Source organism: Python bivittatus, unplaced genomic scaffold, assembly GCF_059951505.1.
Source record: "Python bivittatus isolate LINGU-HERP-01145 unplaced genomic scaffold, Pbiv_v1 ctg000120_np1212, whole genome shotgun sequence".
Classification (NCBI taxonomy): Eukaryota; Metazoa; Chordata; class Lepidosauria; order Squamata; family Pythonidae; genus Python; species Python bivittatus.
In genome coordinates, this window is record NW_028277037.1 from 2,284,916 (window position 1) to 2,306,891 (window position 21,976).

The following is a 21,976-nucleotide window of genomic DNA, read 5'->3' on the forward strand; positions in this document are numbered from 1 at the left end:
GCCTAGTGAAGTTCAGTGAGTTCATTTATAGTACTTGAACACAAGACTTCTGTGTCAGTTTGAAAGCAGCTCCTGGTTTCTTTGTTCCTGCAATGTCAGCAGGGTTGGAGAAATAAGCTGATGGATTTCCAGTTCAGTTCTAATGCAGGCAAAACTGCTGTAAAGTAGGGGTTTTGTGGTTGTTGTTTTGGAGAGCCTTGGATATTTCCTTCTCCTGGTAGAGTTCTCTAAGAGGAATGCTGGCCTGATGTTTGTGAAAGTCTTTCTTAGTAGCCCAGGCCACATAAACAGGGGCGAACTTGACGAGAATTGGCTCAGATTCCTCCCTTTCCTTCTTGTTCTTTCAATGAGGAGATATACAAAGGAGTTCCTTTTTATTTCTTCCAACCTAATAGAAGGTTGGAAATAAATCTCATAAAGGGGCTTCTGGAAGGAGGGAAGTAAAGTCAAGACAGTGCCACAACTGCACAATCAAAGCCCCGCCCATTTGATGTCTATCACAGTACGCTAAAAAAGAGTAGGTCTTCACCCAATTAGGACCATGCAACAACATGATTACCTTGGAAAGAGTTCAAACAAAATTTCTAAGAAACATCTTCCAGGTACCCAGCTGTGTTCCAAATGCAGTACTACGACGGGAAGCAGGAGTCAGTACACTTGAAACCAATCTATGGATTAATATCTTTACCCACTGGCTAAAGTTACACCATAACCCCAATGGACTGACCCATCTAATACTGGCAGATAACTTTGAGACGACCTGGAAAACAGCTATCCAAAAGAAACATGAGTCTCTATGGGTTTTCCAACGATGCCATTTTGACTTTAGAGTTTGACCGAGCCAGTTCACTACTAAGGCAAAGGATCTTAGATGCAGAAGGCCAAGCAGAAACTGCTGTTTTTACCCACAATATAATTGCAAATAACCAAATTCTAGTGAGCAAACCAGTCTCATACTTGTATCATATTACAGTCCCAAAATTCAGGAGAGCTTTATCCTTAGCTCGATTTAACGCTCTCCCTATAGCTGTTTTAGAAGGAAAATACAGGAAAATCCCTTATGATATTCAATACTGCCCCTGTGGTACAGGTGCCATTGAAACCACAGTCCATGTTCTTTTGTATTGTCAGTATTATAGGGACATTCGCTTTCAGCTGATTACCCCTCTTTTATTTAAATTCCCCGGGCATTCCGATAATTTTTACTTGCATTATTTGTTAAATAATCAAGACAGATCTATTTCTTTAAAAGTTGCAAAATTTTGCTACATAATATGTAAGCTTCGCCCACAAATGGTTGCTAGTAATTATTGATGAAAGGGGTAATATTGTTGTCTGTTTTATTGTATCTATTTTTATTGGTCAATGACCGAAATAAATATGATGATGATGGTGGTGGGTCTTCAATCACATGATTGTGGCCGCCATCTTGACATTTTTGACACCCACCTCCCTCTGGGCATCTTGGAGACTTGGGATACTGTTCCTCAGCAGGATAGCTCTTTGAAAAATTAACAGAACAGAACTAATTTGGGCAGGGGGAAGAGTAGCTACTGAAAGAAAGGCAGATTGAAAATGGGCTGGATCCAATTTAGGGCCACAGAGGAAAAGCAGGCAGAAAAAAAATCCCCCGATGCATCCTTATGAGAGAGACCCTTGGGCTCAGGGTCCCAATTCAGGTGCCCCTTCCTCCCACCCTCATAGTCCCATGACCCAGGGTGTAAGCAAGCCCACCTTGTGTTTCCAAGTGCGTACACACACACGCACACACAACACATTGCTTTGTTACGAAGAAGAAAATAAGATGCCTTCCATGTTTAAAAAGGGATTGGAATGATTTCCAGAAGTTCTTCAGGTTTTTCCTAATTTGCTTTCTTTCACTTTGGTGTGGACTACAGCAGGTAGAAGCAGGGCAGTGAGTTTCGCTCCTTGCTGGTCATTTCAGGTCAGCAGAAGTGAAGGCAATCGTGGATGACCATCAAATTGTTTCTATGGTTTCAGGGAGAGAAAACAATGGGAGAGTCTATACTTTAGGCCAGTGTTTTTCAACCTTGGCAACTTGAAGATGTGTGGACTTCAACTGCCAGAATTCCCCAGCCAGCATGGCTGGCTGGGGAATTCTGGCAGTTCAAGTCCACACATCTTCAAGTTGCCAAGGTTGAGAAACACCACTTTAGGCAGTGAGTAAATGGACCTTTTTCCCCCAACTAATATTTCTGTCATGCAATAGCACAAATGGCAGGAGAAATGTCTCAATGCTTGTTTCTAAAAAAAAAAAAAAAACTGCAGAGGAATTGGATTCACCAAAGAGGAGCAATGGGGATAGCTAACCCTTTAATCCTGATTAACCATCATTTGTTCCAAACTGTCTCTGGAGTGGTTCACTCCACATTCAAATAGCACTGCCCACTTTCCAGAGAAATTCTAAGAAAGCTTTATTCAAATGTGACTCCTTTATTTGAGCGCTGATCTTCTCTACCGTAAGCTGTTCAAGGTGATATGGGTTTCTTTTTTAAAATGGTATTATTTTCTAGCCATACGAACATTTAAAATACAGTAAACAGCCTAAACAGCTAAAATAACAAACGTCACTACAAATCACCACTACTCATTAAAAACGCTACTAAAAATAAATGCTGTCATTAACAGAACAATATAAACGAGATCGGCAAGTAGAAACAACTGTATGACAAGCCAATGCACTTTGTGTCTTCAGCTACACCTCCAGAGGTTTTAACAAAGACTTTAAAACTAGTAACCACCAAAGAAACCTGCTTTCCTACAGCTGGAGCAAACATTTTTTATTTTAACAGCTGCTTGTCTTCTCATCATAAAAATGAAATAGGGGCTTTACTTTACGAATGCACCAGTCCCACCCTCCCCGGCCCTGGGATTTATTGTTCCCAATGTGCCATTCCAGAAGATGTGACATTTCCTCTAAAAAGCAGCATTTGCTAAGAGAGTCAGAAAAGACTGGGCACACACTGGCTTCTTTTAAAGTGGCAGTTGATTGGCACCAAGACACCAATCAAGGCTTCCCTGCCCTTTCCAAGATCTTCCTCAAGGAAGACATACTGAGGGCTGAATTGCAAAGAGGCTCCTTTAAAGTAAAGTGACCATATTTTCTTGGAAAAAATAAAGGACAAACCTGAAAAAGGGGCAAATCTGAAAGAGTTCATAAGGATTTTAAAAAATTGTTTGTATTTATAACTTTGCTTTACAAAGGAAAATTCAAGAGGAAAACCAAGAAAATAAATAATTAAATAAATCGGAAGGACAGTTTTTCTGAAATAAAGGACTGTCCTTTATAATAGAGGACACATGGCGGAAGCTGACTGCGAACATGATGGGCACCATTTTTCTTTGGGTCAAAATGCTTCTTGAAAGAAAGTCCCCATTTCAACTTCAGCAGTGTAGAGTATAATGTTTGGAGCAGGACTCTGTGATTTTAGACTACAAGGTGCCATAACTCTGATCACTGGTAATACTAGCTGGGACTTATGGATGATGCACTCCCACTTCTGGATTACAGCATTACCAACCTTCAAATTCACTGGATGAGTTTGGGCCCATTCTCAGCCTGACCTACCTCACAAGGTTATTATGAGAATAAATTATGAAAAACATATATGCCACCTTAATTCCTTGCAGGAAAGGCAAAATACAAATAAGCAAACAAAAATTCACCCTTTGCTTCCCAAAGAAATGTGTAACCCACATTTGAGAACCTTATTAGACTCTAAATCAGCCTGATTTCTTTCTTGAATCACTGTATTTCAGTGAAGGAGTGAAAAAATATGTCTTCCCATCACCATCTCATGACTAGCCTGGCTGAATACATATTGTTTACTCTTCCACAAGAACTGCTCCTTAAGCAGTTTGAGCGGACAAGATCTGCTAGAAATTAATTTACCCAACATTATTTAATGGCTGCATTCTGCTGTAATTTGAACTGGGATTTCTACTTGCAACTATTTTTTTCTGAAATAAGCCACTTTACTTCAATAGCTCTTTTAAAAAAAGTTGGCTTGGGGCAGATTTTCCATCTTGATCTCTGCCCATTCTCTTCTTTTCAAGAAGAAAGAAAAAAGGGAGTGGGATTTGCTGGATCTCAAGAAGTGAAAAAAACACATCTTGAGAGTCCATTTCCATGGTAACCACTCCATTCAGGTAAGAAAGTAAATAGGAGTCATTGGCCTGCAGCACACATTCTTCGCAAGCACAAGCACAGCAACCCCCCAAGCCCCCACCTTCCACGCCATATCTACTAGCTGAGAACTGCAGCTGAATTCTTATTTTTGTTTTGCTGTTGTTGTAGTCCTTTAAAGTCTTATTCTATGCCAGATATAGCCTGTCTTCAAAAGGTATGCTGGAGTTGTCTTGTAATCATTACAATTTGATGTTTATCCTGCTTTTATTTTGTTCAAATCAAGGTGCGTACACTCTTGCCTCCTATTCTTTTCAGCATAACAACCCTGTGAGGTAGGTTGGGTGGAAAGACAACAACTGGCCCAAAGCCATCCAACTGGCTTTCACATCTAAGGGAGAACTAGAACTGCTGGTCTCCTGGTTTCTAGGCTAGTATCTTCACATCTATACCAAACTGGCTCTTGTTATAATGATACATCTTCTGTCTGACATAGAAAGTCAAGACCACAGATTAACACAAAGTATTTCATCCTTCTGAGCCTCCTTCAACCTCAGCTGCAGTGAGGAAACCACTTATGGTGTCAGAGCATTTGCACAATGGGTTCACACAAATTGCTGAACCCTCAGCCAGGGTTAACAAAACACAGTTCCAGTATTCGCAGATTCAGTGTGCTGGATCTTTTTGGCCCTTACATTCTATGCTTCTATGACATCATCTGTTTTTTTTGCCCCACTTCACAAGACATGTTTAGACAATGGCTGGTTTCCTACCATACCCTGAACCATAAATGACCCACCCCCACTTTAACTTAGCCTAGCCACCATGTTAAAGTCAATGCTTAGTTTAGTTTTGTGAATCTTATAAACAGTTTTAAAAGTTGTGCTTATCCTTAGAGAAGAAAAGAGAGAACGCCATCATGCAGGAAACAGAGCAGTTGCTCCAGAAGGGAGGACTAGAAATATTTGGTGGAAATTGCAGGGAAGCAGAGTTTGGCAAAATATGGGGAGAAACTACTGAATGGTTTCAGCTGATTGACAGTTGATACTCTTCCTTAGCAAGTGATAGATTCCCTCTGTTGGAGGTACAGGATTGCTATCAGCCAGGAATGCTGTGAAGGATTCTTGTACTTTAGATCTTTCTGGACAAGATTTCTCCAGATGACCTTCCACTTTTATGAATAATAAATTCCTTCCTTTCTTCTCACATTGTTCATTTGAGCGAAGCAGGACATCTATGCTTCTGAGTGGAGGCCATGTACAGTAATATTAAAAGTTTTGCTTAGTCAGTAGTTTACATAAGTTGTTTTTAAAAAAAACATTTAGCTGAGACTGTGCACAGTTTTGTTAGCATATGGTGGAATTATTTTCCATCTGACTTAATTCTTAAGCCTCTTGGCGCAACATCCTGCTTGTAAAGAGCTCTGCCTCCAGTTAATTCTTCAAACTTAGGAACTGGCCCAACTGTGACTATATGAATTAGTTCAAGGGCTGCACCAACAAAAAATTGTCCTTGGGATTTTCCCGCACATCTCTCTGGAAACTATGGGGTAACAAACTAGGAAAGCACTTTGTGCATTAATTTGCTTATATCTTTGGCAAAACAGTGCTCCTTTGTTGAAGATCATCAACTTTATGTTGTTGAAAACAGATCAACTTTACAGCTTCTCAGTTGAATAGATACACTTCACTATGGTGGAAACTCAACCAAAATCCAGATCAGGCCAGGTTTCTCCAAGAGTAGTTTGCAAAACAATACAAATAATGAAGGCCAGACAATAGCCAGCAAGGAATAGGAATAGGCATAAATGCAAGGCCATATAACAAAGATGGCATGGGAAAGGAATGGTTAATAGTGCCAAGGAACCCTTGTTAACAGTGATTGGGCTGGAGGCTGCTGACAAGCATGTTTATTGCATTAGGAAGCAGCACTTACTGGACTTTGGCTCATTCAAAAAGCGAAACAGAGATTAAAAGTTGGACTGGAGACCACAAGGACACCCCGGGATTCTAGGTTAGCCTGGGAAGCTGGAAAAACATTCTGGAAGAAGGCTCCAGAAATAGTTCTGCATTCTTGATAAGAAAACTTATAAGGATGTATTCATAAAGTCACCTGGAATCTAGCTCAATTCACTTTTGGCAATATTCAGGTTCCAGAGTCTCCCGGTTCCTCTGTCTCACATAATTTTGATGTAATTTGAGTTAATAGGAAGAGGGGGAAAAAAATCTGCCTGTCATGCACATAGTTTTCCCCAGTTTTCAACTGTCTCCCAAAATGTAAAGACGCCATTCAAAGCACAGGGTGTTAAAGAACATTAAAGAAAGATAAAGAGTTTAAGCGATATAGCCCACCTGAAGTGAAAAATCAATCAATTTAGATGCCTTGGGGAATCTGTGGTTGACTATCTTTGAAAAATATGATATTGAAATACAGCTAAAGAGATTATAAAAAAGACAGAACAGCATATTGTTTAACTTTTTATTATTATAAAAAAAAAGAAAGAAGGAAAGAAAAGTCACAAAGCAGACATATCTTATGAACTAAAACAAATTAGCTGTGTGTGTGTGTGAAATATTGATTAAAACTGAAATGTATTCAGCAGTAGAAAATTGGAAATTAAACATAAAAGCTAAGATCGAGATTTTTAAATATTCCTTCAAACAGGAATTCTAGAAATAAAATACCAAGGCTGTGTGTGTGTGGAGGGACTTCTTCATATCCTTATATAACTGACAGCTTTGAACCATTATTTTTCTCGCAATCATAACAATGTGTAGTATTCATTTCCATTGTCCTCCACTTCATTTCCAAGCCATGGGTATATGGTTGCAAAGAACATCCACATTTATAAAAACCAGTGAACAGTGCTGCATTGCTCTTAAAACAAGCACGGGAATGAGAACAGTGAATCCGAGATGAGTTTTTCCAGCCATAAAATAAGCATGCACATAATTTGATTCTGCAGAAAAAAAGTGTGGGGAAGGAATCCTGCACCCTAGATAATGTTGCTATTTTTAACTCTCTCATCATATCAACAGAATAAGCTTTAGGAAAGGGTTGTTATATCTATGCTATTTGCTCTTGAATAACATCCTTTGATAAGTGACTAAATGAAAAGAAAAATAATTGAACTCTACCTATCTATCATCTATCCATCCATCCATCCCCTGATCTGGCTCCTTGTGCTTTGTCATTGTGTACCTGTGGCTTCCAGCCTAGAAGCTGTAGCAGAGAAACAGCTTGGAAGGAATGAGAAGCCAAGGGAGAGACAAACCATTGCTAATGCGGAGGACTGTCCACATAGGGTCATCAAAAAAGCACCTAAAAAACAGATGAGGCTTCAATCAGACTGTCAGAGCAGCCCTCTTGACTGTTTTGACCTCATCCTGCGGAGCCCTCTGTTGTTGCACCAATACTTTCGCCTGCCAGAAATATCAACACTACCATGGACAGCTCCCCTTCCACTCATTGCTTTGGTGGGTCAAGGAGAGAGCCAGAGCATGTAGAGGAAGTAGAGCCCTTGCAGGCCCCAGCAGGTTCTCCACTGCTGGCAGCTTTTGAGCCTTTCTCCTCAGCCCCTTGTTTGGCTTAGGTCTGCTATATGTTGGGGAAGAATCAACTACACTGCACGGCCATCCTCCTCCTCCCTTTCTCTGGCCCACCTTGATTGCTGTAGCCTGAGCCAGCCGAACATCTGAGGGAGCATCTGAAAATTCCCCTGGGGCCAAGAAAGCTCTACTTATGCTAGAAATGACTCCATCATAGCTGGTATGCCATCCTAGGAGAGTTAAGTTGCAAACAATATTAGTGAAGAATATACAAATTTAGTAACAGTGAAGGCAAACAGAATTGTAGTTTTATTTTTATTTTATTTCTGTAAAAATGAACTTAATTTGAACCATTGCTTGAAAATTCAATTCAATTTTCTAAATTGATTCAGGGGGGAAAGGGGCTTTGAACATGTGCAAAAGCCCTTCTGAATTGTCAGATTGATTTGGAGGCATCTAATTCAACCTGATAATTTGATTTGGAAATTTGATTCCATGTGGAGATAATCAAATCTCTTCACTGAAGCTTCACACAGCTCTATAAATAAAAAAGAAGTAGTAAAACATAGAAATTTACTTTTAAGGGTGCAATCCTATAATTGTTTTTCTTAAAGTGAGACTCATTTAAACTTATTTTTCAAGAGATGCTTCATTTTCTGCTAGGCATGATCTTTCCCCTTTTATTTGCTCTAGGCTTCACAGAACTGATAGTTAGATGATTAGATATTTCCATGAATGCTTTTCAGGCAACTTTCCAAAACAGCACTCAGGTGTTAAATATATTTAAATTATCTCAATCTAATCCTGAACAGGAATCAGGTTCAGAGAAAAATATTGATCTTGTTACCCATCTTTTATTGGCTTGAACTAGAAACCACACACAAATCTTCAACATGACTCAAAACAAAAAAGTTTTCACACACAATCAAACATATATACATTTAGGCTGCAATATTATGGCTCACAGGAGTGTCCATAAAGGGAACCAAGGGGAAAAAATGTGGTCACATGCATCATGATGTCATTTGAGCAACAATGTCATCATGCATGTGATGTCATTATGGCTGCTCACAGATGTCTACGCTCTGGAGGTCCACCCTGTAAGGGTGGATGTGATCTTGGAAATCCCTTCCCATTACCCATGGAAAATCTTTAGCTCTTCTCCAGTTTTAGAATGCTGATGTCTTGAAACTGTAGGAGAAAAACCATGTTAACCTGTGGAAGAAGTAGAGTATTTTTTTTTCTTGCTCTATGACAGGCAGAGTATTTTTATCTATACTTGAGTACTAAAGCAGTGTTTATTTCTTGATGGAAGTTTGAAAGTTCAGTGATGCCTCCGAGAGAGGTGGATTGCACTTGGTTTCTTCTGAACCATCTTTCATTCCTAAAAAGCAACTAAAAGCAATGATGCTAAAGCATTGCTACTAACAGCATACTGCAAAGCAGGAATTCTGGAGCTCTTGGAAAAGCGTGCCTTCCCCTCCTTTAAATATTTATATTTCCTATAAATTTGAGCAGAGCTGTATAAAATTTTAAAAACTCCTTTATCAAGGATATGTCTTGTTTCATGTAAGTTTGCAATCCAAGAATGGAGTCATGGTTCACCCTTTCTTCAAGGGTAGTTCATGGACTGACACTCAACAGAAGCTGAGTGAACAACTGATTGCTGAATAATTTATTCATTTTTAGAAAATGTTGTGCTGTTCAGGTTACAGAGGATAAGGTGAGAGAGTCTGTACAGTTTCAGTTTGCTCTCACACATTTTTCAAAATTCTTACGTAATAAACTAGCACACCAGTAAGGAAAATGATGTTCCTCCTAAGGTAGATGTGATGGAATGGACTTATGAAGGCCAGGCTCAGGGAGATAAACATGTTCTTAGCCCCCAACAGGAGTGTGGGAAGTTCAAGAAGATGAGGCTGGCACCTCCCTAAGGAATTCACAGTGTTGTGGCTGGCTGGCTTGGGAACTGGGGTTCAGTCTGGGGAGATTTCTGTCTGGAGGTTGTAGCTAATAAACGCAACAGAACTGTATTTGCATTGTCTCTTGGAGTTCTTTGGGCTGAACCTGACAGTAAATTTACTATATCCAGGTAACTTTTTTATGTCCTAATTGCCCAAATACATGTGAGCGTACATATGCTACTGCTCTGTTTTTAAATTCAAACCAGAGACATCCCATCTAGAGGGGAGGGGATCAAAAAAAGTAAAGTTGGTAGCCACAATCATGTGATTGAAGATTCACCCCTTTTATGTATGTAAATAAAGGGAGGGCTTCAATCTTACGGTTATGGCTGCCATCTTGATTTTTTTGTTTGTTTGCTTCTTCCTCCCCCCCCCCCAATCCGGTTTGAAATGCTTTGCCGAGGGTTCAAAACAGATGTTCCAAACTTACCAAAACTGTTCTGGCTATTCTGGAAATGCTCCCAGTTTGAACTGGCCCTATTACCTTCATTCCACTCCGCCTAGAAGTATATATATGCACACTTCCCCCACAGTCTAAAATGGCACAGGTCACCGTAGGCTTTCTAGGCAGCTGTGCCCTGAGGACAAGCCATTCCATCAGCTCTCCTTGGAAGCTGATATTACTTGGGAGCACATAATGAGATGTCATTGAGTGGATACACATGCCTGTAGCCAGCTGAAATGTCCAGTGAGGGAGGGAGGGAGGGATAAGAGAGAGAGAGAGAGACAGAGAGAGAGAGAGAGAACACCAGACATTTAAAAAGCAATGTTCACCTCTGCAATGTTCTCTCCTGGGAAGAGAGAAAAGCGGGGGGGGGGGTCTTTCCTAGCACATACTCAATACCACTGTAATATGAGATTCTTACTCACAATAGAAAATAGTCAAGTGAGGTTCAAGGGCTTTTACTTAGCTAGTGTATTTCCTGTACTTAATAGGAATAGCTTCAGCGGTTGAATGTTTCTTCCTGCTTTTATTTCACTGAGCTGCACACCAGGAATGTTAGTAAGCAATATCATCTTAAGCACCAGCCATCCATAACTTTCATAATCATTGTTCTACTATATTTAAAATATAGTTCCCCAACAAATGTCTGTTGTTGCTACAATTGGAAACAATACATTACACTCTTATCTTCAGGGTGCTTCACCAAGATTTGTGCTCTTGGCTAATTTTGACAAGTCCATGTGTTGAGACAAAGACATGAAATCATGTATTCATATGAACGTTAAAGGTGTCACAAATGCCCTTTTCAAAAAATCATTTGCTGCAGCCATTGTTCACCTTCAATCTCTCCTTGGCTCGATCCTTCTGTTTTTAAGCAAGGAAAATCAGCAGCCTTTTTCTATCTTTTTCTATCTTTCTCCCCCTGAGGTTTCATGATTGTTCTCGAACTGATTCAGTGGAGCAAAATATTGGGAAGCAAAATAATGTGATGCAATGGTCCTTGATCTCGGCTGGGATGAGGGATTTGCAAATGTGGAAGAATCTGTACAGACATAGAATGCAATTAGCTACACCAGATCTGCAGAATTTACACGGTCATCTTTTGTTTATTGTTTGCTGGAAGGCTGACATCCTCCAACTGTGGCCAGGTTCAGAATAGTAGATTAAGCAGCAAGACATAACTAAGAAATAAGAAACAGGGCACATCTGAATACCTGCTTAGTTTAGAACAAGGTATGGCCCTTCTACGTATATATCAGTGCCTGATTTCCTTCAGTGCTTTGTTATAAGTATAAACACAACTTGGTTCTTATGTTAGATATGTGAGCTCACAAATACCTGCTCCATTCCCTGCCCCACCCATCTTTGCTTGCTTGCTTTAAAGGGAAGTTGGTGTGATGGTTTCTTACCTTCTCTGCATTTGCAAGAATACTTTTAGGAAGCAGATAAAACTGTTTGGCATCCTTTGAGAATAGAATGGCGGGGGTGTTCGTGCGACAAGAACAACAACAGCAGCAAGCAAAGATACATTTGGAGGCCAATGAGCATCCCCCAAAAGGGGGTTGACCACACTTTTGCAGCCTACATCAGGTAGACCTACTTGTCCACTATGTGGAGAGAAAAAACCTATGTCCCATATTTTGACTAAGGATGGCCAATTTGTGAGAAATCCATAATACACTCTGAACATTCTAGAAATGCTTACTAACTTCAAAATGTTGCCAATAGCAGTGCTTCATTTATGAATTACCCAGAGATCAACTAACACATTCTGATCTATCTTCTGCCTATCTCTGCTGACCAACATGTAGGTCATCTAACAATTCTAGAGTTGCTGGATTTCAGGAGCTGAATTAATTTTTTATCATTTTCAGTATTCTTTGAAAGCTCTCTTGAGGTAGTACTAAAATCTCAGGACGAGACAGAAACTATTTTCTGCTTGAACAGAACCCTTGATATGTGCTCCATCCAAACTGTAATCATTTTTACCCTTAAGAGAATTTTATAAATGATATGAATAAGGGTGGTGAGGAGAGAAAAAATGAAAGTTGTGAACTTGTTAACTAATCATGGCAAAAATGGAGTTGACATTCACACAACAGTTCATAAAACAGTCATGATTCCTTGAGGTAATTGTAAATTGAGTGTTCAAAATGTGTAGCTGCCATCACAGAAATGTAAAAAAAAATGCAATGAAGTTTTCAGGGGGTCTTTGTTCTCTTACATGGTTTCCATTTAAAACAAGTATTGGAAATTAGGATAAAGCCACCACTTTCTCCAGTTAGCAACAGAAATTAAGAAATAATTGGTCAAATTTGCAAAGCACATTTACAGCCCTCAGTGGATCTGAGGAGCCATCTAGACCCAGGAAATTCTGAAAAATGGAAGGGCTAAGATGGTGTGTGATGTGAAGTGGGAAGTCATTGGCTCAAATCATCTTAGGTACTCAATTCAAAAATTCACTAGTTCACTCTTATGACAAATTCTGGGATATAATACTTTAAGTGTATATTGATGGAAACTCCTAGATGATCTTGTCAGATCCCAGAAACAAGGTCAACAGAAGTTAGTGTTAACCCTTAGAAGTCCAGGGCTGTTGACTGGTTAGACTAGAAAGTGGGGAAAAAATCTCAAAAGAAAGCAGTGGAAAACCACATGGGTAAAATTGTGAAGAAAGCTGCATGGAAGTAGCTTGACGTGAGAGGGTTCTACCTTTCTATTTTGCACTAAGCTACATTGGAAAACTGGTTTATTTTTTTTTAATGGATTCCATAAGATTGAAATCTGCCCACCCCAAAGTAAAAGATCAGTGTTTGTATGTATTTATGTTTGTATGTAACATGAAAGGTAATGGAGAGTTAGACATCTTTATTCTGAAAAATCCCCCTTCATCTTACACTGGATGTCATATTTTGAATTCTTCACAGAATCATCTCAAGAAGATGTAAGTTACAATAGCAACTATTTACCCAACCAATTCCCGGTTGGACATGTTTTACATGTGTACCTAAGCTACTGAAGTATCATGTATGAATGAACTTAGACATAAAAATGAATTAGTCAGGAAGCCACGTTTGGTGACAGATGCAGTCCCTCTGTGAAATATACAGCAAAAACTGGGGCAGACCTTTCTGAATGTGCAAAATAGCCCTTAAAAATAGCTTCAGTTCAGTTCAGAAAACTCCTAGCAAGAATGAAATACCACATATTTCAAGGGCTGCCCTTCTTGCCATTGCCATTGGGATATGGGGAAGGATTCAAAACTGGTTATTAGGTTTTCAAGAAACAGTCTTCTGGTATAAGGGTATCCATTAAGTTCCAAATCATTCCAACTCAGGAGCTCACAATAAAACTAGGTTAACTCATCAAAGCAATTTGCAGTTCCTACCAATTATTGCTACTTAAATAATAATAGTACTATAAGGGTACTATAATAATTATAATTATTATTATTATTATTATTATTCATTTATTTTTGACAGCATCAATAATGCTCTGTATTCTCTGCTGCCACCTTGCTGCAAAGAATAGGTATGATTAGCATTTCAGGAACAGTTTGTTTCATTCACTCATTCATAGCAAATCAGAACAGACTTCGCTCATCACTTATTCCTCCCAGGCACCAGTATCCTAACTGAATTGGATAACTCTACTAATTTTTTTCTAATAAGAGCCCTGTTGGACAAAAACTTGCATCTGCTTCTCAGATGCTGTTGGGAAATCACAAGCTGAGCATGAAGGTTATTGCCTGTTTCCATCGACTTGGATTTAGGCACCAGCTTTGTTCATACAATGTACTATAGTTTAAGACCCAACACTGCATTTGCAGACCAGGCTAAACTTAATTAATGTTGGTTGCATGTGGATTGATTGATTGATCTATTAACGGCTTTCTGTTATGAGTTAACCGAACCTACTGGGTAAGTTTGTAGTTCACTCTATGGTGTGAATATGAGACAGCAAAGCTATCAGGAAGGAGGGGGTGCACTGTAGGAAGGGAAAGGAGGCAAAAGACAACACAGTCCTCAGGGAAGCGGAGGAGGTTCAGGACAGCCACTCCCCAGAATCTCCCAGGGCAGGGTTCCTCAACCTCAGCAACTTTAAGATGGGTGGGGAATTCTGGGAACTGAAGTCCACCCATCTTAAAGTTGCTGAGGTTGAGGAACCCTGTCCCAGGGTATATCCACTTGTTGTTGGTGCTGTAGTAAGGCTGCTGCTACATGCTGTGGCATTAACGGTGCTCCTTGAGGATCTGTAGCCACACTCAAACTTTCCTCCCTCTTCTTGGGAGTAGGAGTCTGGCAAGATTGATGTCAGGCCCAGCCCGAGAACAACGATGAAACAGTCCAGTCGAGTACAGTTCCTTTATTTGATTACACCTTATAGACAGAATCTTGCCAGACTAAATCTGTACTACAGCCACTAGTGGATATAACCTGGGAGATTCTAGGGAGTGGCTATCCTGAATCTCTTACTCTTCTCACGCTCCCCCTGTGGACCGCGCTGCCTCTTGTCTCCTTTCCCCTCCAGGAATGCACCCTCTCCTTCCCGATAGCCTTGCTGTCTCACATCACCCTCCTCTTCGTAGATACATTCCATCACAGTGAACCCAGAATGTGAGTTAATCCAGAAACGACAGGAAGTGTATTGTGTGAGTATAACTATAGTATTTCTTGTATATGAATCCTGAACAGCCATAGCTAGCAACTGTTCCAAGGGTCATCCCTTGCCAACCTGTCAACCTTCTACAGTAATGGCCACTCCTTATCAGTTGCCATCTCTTCCTTTTACCTTGGCCCTCACTGGTTGGGTGCAATGCTGTCCTTCCCACCAATTTACCCTCTGCTAATTGGTGGAAAGTGGCTATTGACCTATCCAGTAATGTACAACATAAGCCACTGGAATTATCATAATGCTCTTTAAGTTTAGAGGATGAGTTTAGGCCTGGATCTGAATCAGGCCTGTATGCATGTCATTGTCTAGGCATGACAAACTTGAGAACAGTGACTTTGCTTCTCCTTCTGGCAAACAGGGAACAATTGTGGATATTAGATAAGAACACAAAGCTCACACATGACATTTTAATATGGTGCCAGGTATACATGTTTGCAGCATCAGGCCACCCCCCTGCCAGATAAAGAAATTAGCCTCTCATGTGTGAATCAGTTCACAAATTTTCTTTTGGGTTTCATGGGAAAAATCAAGTGGAATTCCATTCAAATTTCTTAGATTTTAGACATCTGTGGGCTGAAGGATGGCAACTACTTTAACAAGACTATAAATTGCAGTGGAACCAGGTCCTTCTAACATTTATGTCTTGCCCTCTAAACATATTGGCGGGTTTATATTCCATCCACTTCAATGGAGTGCATTGGAGGAATGCTTTAAGAATCACCTTGTGGTTCTTTAAAAGGCCCAGAGGTGGAGTGAGACTGTTGGAAAATATAGGCTTTTAATTTCCTTTATAATTAGAATTTGATTGCTAGTATAAATTAGCCTGCAATGCTTGCTGCTTTTGTGCAACCTATTTCCCAATGTGAATAACTTTAAATTAAATGACTCTTATCAACCCCAAGGCATCAGTGTTTAAAATTTCAGAGTATGTTCCTACAACTTGGGAATTAAGAATTAAATAGAATGATATTTCTTTTTCAAAACATAGTTGAATGTTTATGATTCTTTTCCTTTTTTTAACAGTATTGGTTTCCCCCCACTCACAACAACAACAACAAAAAATGGTTGAGGAAATCAAAATGGCAGGTGGGATGCAGTGTTCACTATAGAATATATTCTCCAAAATGTAAAATATTTATATGAAATGCATAATGTTGTGTTGCAGTTTTCACACACACGTATACACACAATGCAATACATTGCTTAAAATAGGGTTCAGCAAGTATTAGGGAATCAGGAGGCCCATCCAAAAACGTGGATGTGGCCTCAGGCACGGGCCTGTAGGTTTAGTGAGCCCATCATTCTATTTTTTTTCCTTGACATAACTAGGGTTATGTGGCTTGAGTTTGACTGTCCTTGGGTGCTGTTGTATTATTATTGTATTATTGCTGTTTATTATTATTTATTCTTGTTCTGTTGGTTTTTTAATCTTGGGTTTGCTGCCCAGAGTCACAGCTATGTAAATCAAAATAATAACAACAGTAACAACTTGTGGATTCCCTAATAATTTCAGTAAGATCTGTGTGTGCATCCCATTTTGTATACATTAATCTTTTGCCTCCATTTAGAATGCATAATAAAAGTCCCTCTTGTCTCTAAGGAAAAACAATGGTTCAAATTTGATTCAAGCAGCTATATTTACCCCTGTACAAAAATACATCAGCAGTTCCCAAACTTTTAGAACTGGTGGGTATATCTGAAAGGTTGAAAATGTATTGTGAGTACTCTCACAAAATGGCTCCTGGGAGGAGGGTCTTGCCCATTCACAAAATAGTTTCCCTAGGGGGATAATTAAGGAGATAATAAAAAGTGTAGGTATGGATTAATTTCCTTTGCTTATCCTTGCCCTTGTGAGAGCAAATTACATTGCAGCACTCCACTTTCCTACTGTTTTGTTGTAAAAAGTTGAACAAGAAATCTGGTTCGCACATCAGTGCCCCCTCTGAGTACCCAGACTATGTGTGTATGGGTTTGATATGAATTCAGCAGCTATTGTCATAAATCTCCTGATTAGCCAAAGTCTTATATGGTTATCTGTCACAAAACTAGCCCAATACATCCTAGTCCATGTGAATTATCATTGAATCACTGAGTTAGAAGAGAACTCAGAGGAATTCCAGTGTCCTGATCAGTGTGGAATCTGCTAAAGCGTTTCCAGCAGCAGATGGCTCTCCAGCCTCTGAAGATCTCCAGTTCAGGGAGCACATCACTTCATGAGACCACCTATTCCACTGGTTGACAGCTTTTACCATCAAAAAGTGCCTCCTAATATCTAACCTGAATCCACTTCCCTGTAGCTTCAGCCAACTGGTTCTGGTCCTGCCCTGGACAGGAAAAAGTCCGCCCCCTTCTCTGTCTTTCTTTCCACACTATCTAATCCTCCATGACAGTCTGTTTTGACAAACCTGGTATAGTTCTCTATCTTATGCTGATAAATGAGACACTAGAGCAACACTGAGGTGGCAGCAGATGGCTGAGTGCATTCAAGGACCCCCCCAAGTCCCTTAGTCCCTTGCTGAGAGATTTCCTATTTCCCTTTGTCCGACAGAATCCATTTATGTTCTCATGGAACTCAAGAATTCCACAGAACCCAGTTTGAAAAACCATGTTCTAGAGCACGAAAAATCAGCTTGGTAAGCATGTCTAATAGGAGTCAATAGGAGTCAAGTATCAAGGGGGGAACAACCAGTATTTTTCATTAATTTTAATCAGGATAAAAATAAAAACTTTTCCTTACCATACTAATCCTTCTGAAAATCCAGTTTGGTTCACATGGAGATAATCAGAGTAACATACAAATGTAAAGCCTTGCTACTTGCCTAATTTATGGACAGCACAAATAAACTCCAGGGAAAATGTAGAGGTCTGTGCTGATGGAGGTGTTTGCAGAGTGAGGGGTGAAAAAACTCAAGATGACAGTGATTGTACAGTTGAAGCCCTGATCTGTTTAATATATATTAATGTACTTCTATTGCATATTTGTGGCTGACATCTTGACTTTTCTGACCCCCATAGATGTCTCTGGGAGCTCCATCTAATTTTATTCAAAAGGGGTGTTTAAATTCATAGGCATGGCTTTGAATGGCTGAGTGTATTTCTGAGAGATGAACGCTGTGCTCTAGGAGGTTGTCAAGCATTTTTATTTCAATAGATTGACGGGGAAGCTTCAGATCTAGTAGGAAGAATCTGAAAGTCATCGCTGATGGCCTTTCCTTTCCATGCCTTTCCCCCAAAATATATTGAACAAGGATTTCTGTGCGAAGAAATTATCAGGGCAATATAGACTTTGAAGCTCATTTGAAAGAAATCCTGTGGCATCAGCAAGCACCATTCTGCTCATTAAAGCTGCCCGTCTCTTCCACCAGAGCCTCTGCAAAGATATTGCTTTAAAAGTAGCATGATCCTTAAACAACTGGTTTCCTTAAGGCAATGGATCATTTTTTCATGCTTACAAATGTGCGGCCAAACTCTGCACTGCCTGCATAGTCATTAACCAGATCATTGGACCCTGAGGATTAACAGTTAGCTCAATTAATGTCGGCAGGGTTGTTTTCTGCTTCCAATCTCCATCAATGAAAGGAGAGATACTGGTATGTTGAAAGTCACCAGAGGGAGAATTGGGGATGTGATGGTTGCCCTACCCAGGAGTGTCCACAGGCTATGGTCAAAAAGTCAAAACAGCAGCCATGACCATGTGATCAGAGCTCTGCCTGGTTTTTACATGTGTCCTTTCAGGCAAATGCAGCCATCTTGACTTTTTTGACCATACCCCCCTGGTTCTATCCTTCCTATCATGCTACTGTTGGCTAGCCCTGCTGTCCTTTATGCTTTGGAGAGTAAGTTTCTAAAGCAGGGATCTAACTATATGTTGATCTTCTCTCCGCAAAGCAGACCTTTGCTCTTATGAATGGAAACACACAACATCTGCAGCCTTAGAAGCCATTCCGGGCAGGTCAAGGGCTGTGTTCCTCAGAAGAACAGGTCAAGAGAGATTGTGGGTGGAGATCTTCAGGAATGAAATGAGGTCCTTTATCCTTTTCAGGTCCTAAGACACCATATTGCCCCTTAACCCCTTTAATCAAAAACATGCATGGAGGCTCTGTGGGTCATAAAAAACTATGTAGAGGACAAAACAAGTGCAACAGATGGGGCAAGGCAGAGCCAATGATTGCATGTTGTCCTCCCTTGCCCTCTTGGAAGCACTGAAGGGATGAATGAAGCTTTCCAAGATGATCACTGTCAGAGGTGAAAGGATGAGTTATTACTTGAAGCAGAAGGACATTTCTTGCTCACTCTCATGTCTCTTTCCCTGAAAACAATAGAACTAAAGCCTTCTCCAGGTGGCCATCAACCCTATAATCACCCTTCTGAAGGGTTCCTCCAAGCAACACACTTTGACCTGGCCATGGTCACTCCCTGTATGTGTGGTTCTGGGGATCTTGAGGCTGACCCACACAGGACAGCCCTCCAGCAATCAAGGAGGAGTTGTTCCATCTGGTGGATCAGGTGATCAATGAGTAGGAACTGTATCCCAACTCCCCACCCACCTTGTCTTTCACTCAAAGTGGTTGCTTCATTCTGCTTACTCTGGCCCTTACATTTCTTTTTGTTCAAGAGTATCTGTGTACCAAAGACATGACACCTCATTTTCCCAACCAGAATATTAGTGTGTTCTCTCAAATAATAACCTAAGAATTGGAGTGGGGTTAGTTACTGTGGCTGCCATCTTGACTTTTTTTTAACCACACCCTGTGGACACCCTCCACACATATGTTTAAGCTGGGGAGAGGAAGGGTTGGTTCTAGGGTTGGTTCCATCTGAAGTTAGCAGTCCTAGATTGAAAAGATGGGGAAGATGTATACTCTTATTTTCTTGTGGGAGGGGGAAAGGGATCAACCTTAAATTCAGGGTCATCTTCCTTTCAGGCAAATGCTGTAGACTGAATCCTACAGACACTTGCTTTGAAGCAAACTTCTTTGCAGCTAATCAGCTTTAAGTGCATGCTCCTTTCCTGATGCTTAGTGGCAATGTCTCTATTTACATAATGGCGCACTGTGAAATAAACCAGGTGGTGACGGTAATGAGGTATCTCCTTTAATGATGCACTGCTACAGATTGCTATCACACACAAAACTAAAGGCAGGGAGTTAATGAGGAAACTAAGGGATGATAGATTCTGACAGAAACAACCTTGAAAAGTCATACCCTCTCCTGAAACTCCATTACTCCAAATATGTAGCTCCCACAGTCAACAGTGCAGTCAGCAACTTGCTCAGATTTCATTCAAGGGTTTTACGTTGTTGTCATTGCATGTCAATATCACATTCAGATGGAAAAGGGCCAACATAGTCTGTCCAATATCCTGTTCTTAAGGTGAAACTCGAACACCTCTCACTAAATTTATATGGAAAGGTGCCATTTGAGATTGACACAACGTTGTGATGTTCATTTTTGCCTTTGGGGTTTTGCCAATTTTAGTAAGTATGAGATTCCAGACTCTTCCTGTAACTATGGAAACTGGAGCTACAAGGAATACATCAAATGATTTAAAGAATCCCCCATGTCAGGATTATCCAGTGGCCTTTTCAGGGATTGGAGAGCTGGATTACATATCTGGGGAATGTAGAGCTGTATTTCAGAAAGCAGGGTTTCAGCTATTGTACACTTTCTTGAGCAACTGTTATGTATTCAGTTCTGAGGAAACGTGGTTCTTTCTCTTGTGTATGCATGCATGCACACCCACACCCACACCCACACCCACACACAGAGTGGTTGAGACAATAGGAGTGTTTGCAAGGGAGGAGGAACTTTTAGAACTGTTGAGATTTCTGACCAAAAAGCCACAATTTTGGTTACAAATGAATTTATTTAAAGATAAGCAAGCATGGTTAAGTCAGTCAATGTAAGAAGAATGAGTTATTCTTTTTTTATCTGTTTTGCCCAGGGAAGTCTGTCCATAAAGAAGAAGTCCTTCATTTCAGGGCACAGGGCCTGAAATAATGATCTTAAATTAGATTTTGATTGAACATCAGAAAAACTTCCTTTATTACGAGCAATAAGCAAGCGGGGGGCAAGATCCCCTTTTCTAGAAGTGCTCAACAGCTACAGTATCTCTCAGAGATGCTTTAAACTGGATTCCTGCATAAAACAAGGGAGTTTGGACACAATGGCCTCAGTAGTCCTTCCAGCTTGAAGATGCAATGAGTTTATGAACTCATAAACTGATGTGACTTCTGCAAAACATGGTGACCCCTGACATGTTACTAAAAGTCATCTCACTTTTTTAGATGGACCTATGATTCCCATTACTTGCTTCTTTTCAGATGGACATCATGGTGCCTAGGCTAACTATCCTACTTGCTTGTTTCTTTCACTTCAGGCAGGGGATTGATTTTAATGAACAAGCAAGAATGACATGTGTATTGTTCAACAATAATCATAATCTAGCAAAGTCTTTGGCCAAAAATGTCAGGTTTCAGACCACAGGAGTTCTTGGGGAGATTGTGGCCGAACAGAATAATGAAGATGAATGAAGACTAGGCTTGGAAGCCAGAAATCAAACAAAATGAACAAACAGCTTAATATTTCTCTCGTTTCATGAGTCAAATTTGGGTCTCCCAATTCTTATAATCAATTTTATTTTGGGGGGAAAGGCTTACGTATTTAGGAATCACACACTCATAATTGCCCTCTGTATTTCAGAGTTTGAGGTAGCAGCTTCAGCAGGAAAGTAAGAAGCAGAAGGACAATGACTTCAAATGAGTAGTCATCATAGTATGCTCCCAATAATGTTAGTTGAAATATGATGGGGCTTGGATCCTTCTTCTACCCTCTAAGCCTCCCATCTCCCACACTGATAATAGCCTCTCATCCAATGTATCCAATGTATTTGATAATTGATGAAGCAGTAGTAAAAGCAGCTAGAAGATCTGTTTTGAAGGCCACCTGATGCTTGGAATACTGAAACAGTACCTTCCAGTGGTTTGCCATGACAGCAGAATCCAGGGTTTGGATGCAAAACACTTGAAAACTATATGTCCTATGTGATACTATCATATTATTTAACTATGGTTTATAGCCAGGATTCTTCAGGCAGATCATTTCTAGAATGTCTGGCATCCCTGAATACTCAGTAAAATAAAAAATAAGGCAATTTGATGGGATAAATTTATTAAAGCCTACTGTAACTCTAAATGAC

The 21,976-nt window shown here is 40.1% G+C and overlaps 1 protein-coding gene across 1 annotated transcript in view; it reads left to right on the forward strand.

The window, feature by feature from the left end:
- GRM3 (glutamate metabotropic receptor 3) overlaps positions 1-21,976 on the forward strand; it is a 117,703-nt gene that overhangs the window by 89,426 nt on the left and 6,301 nt on the right. The gene's annotated exons all lie outside the window — the stretch shown is intronic.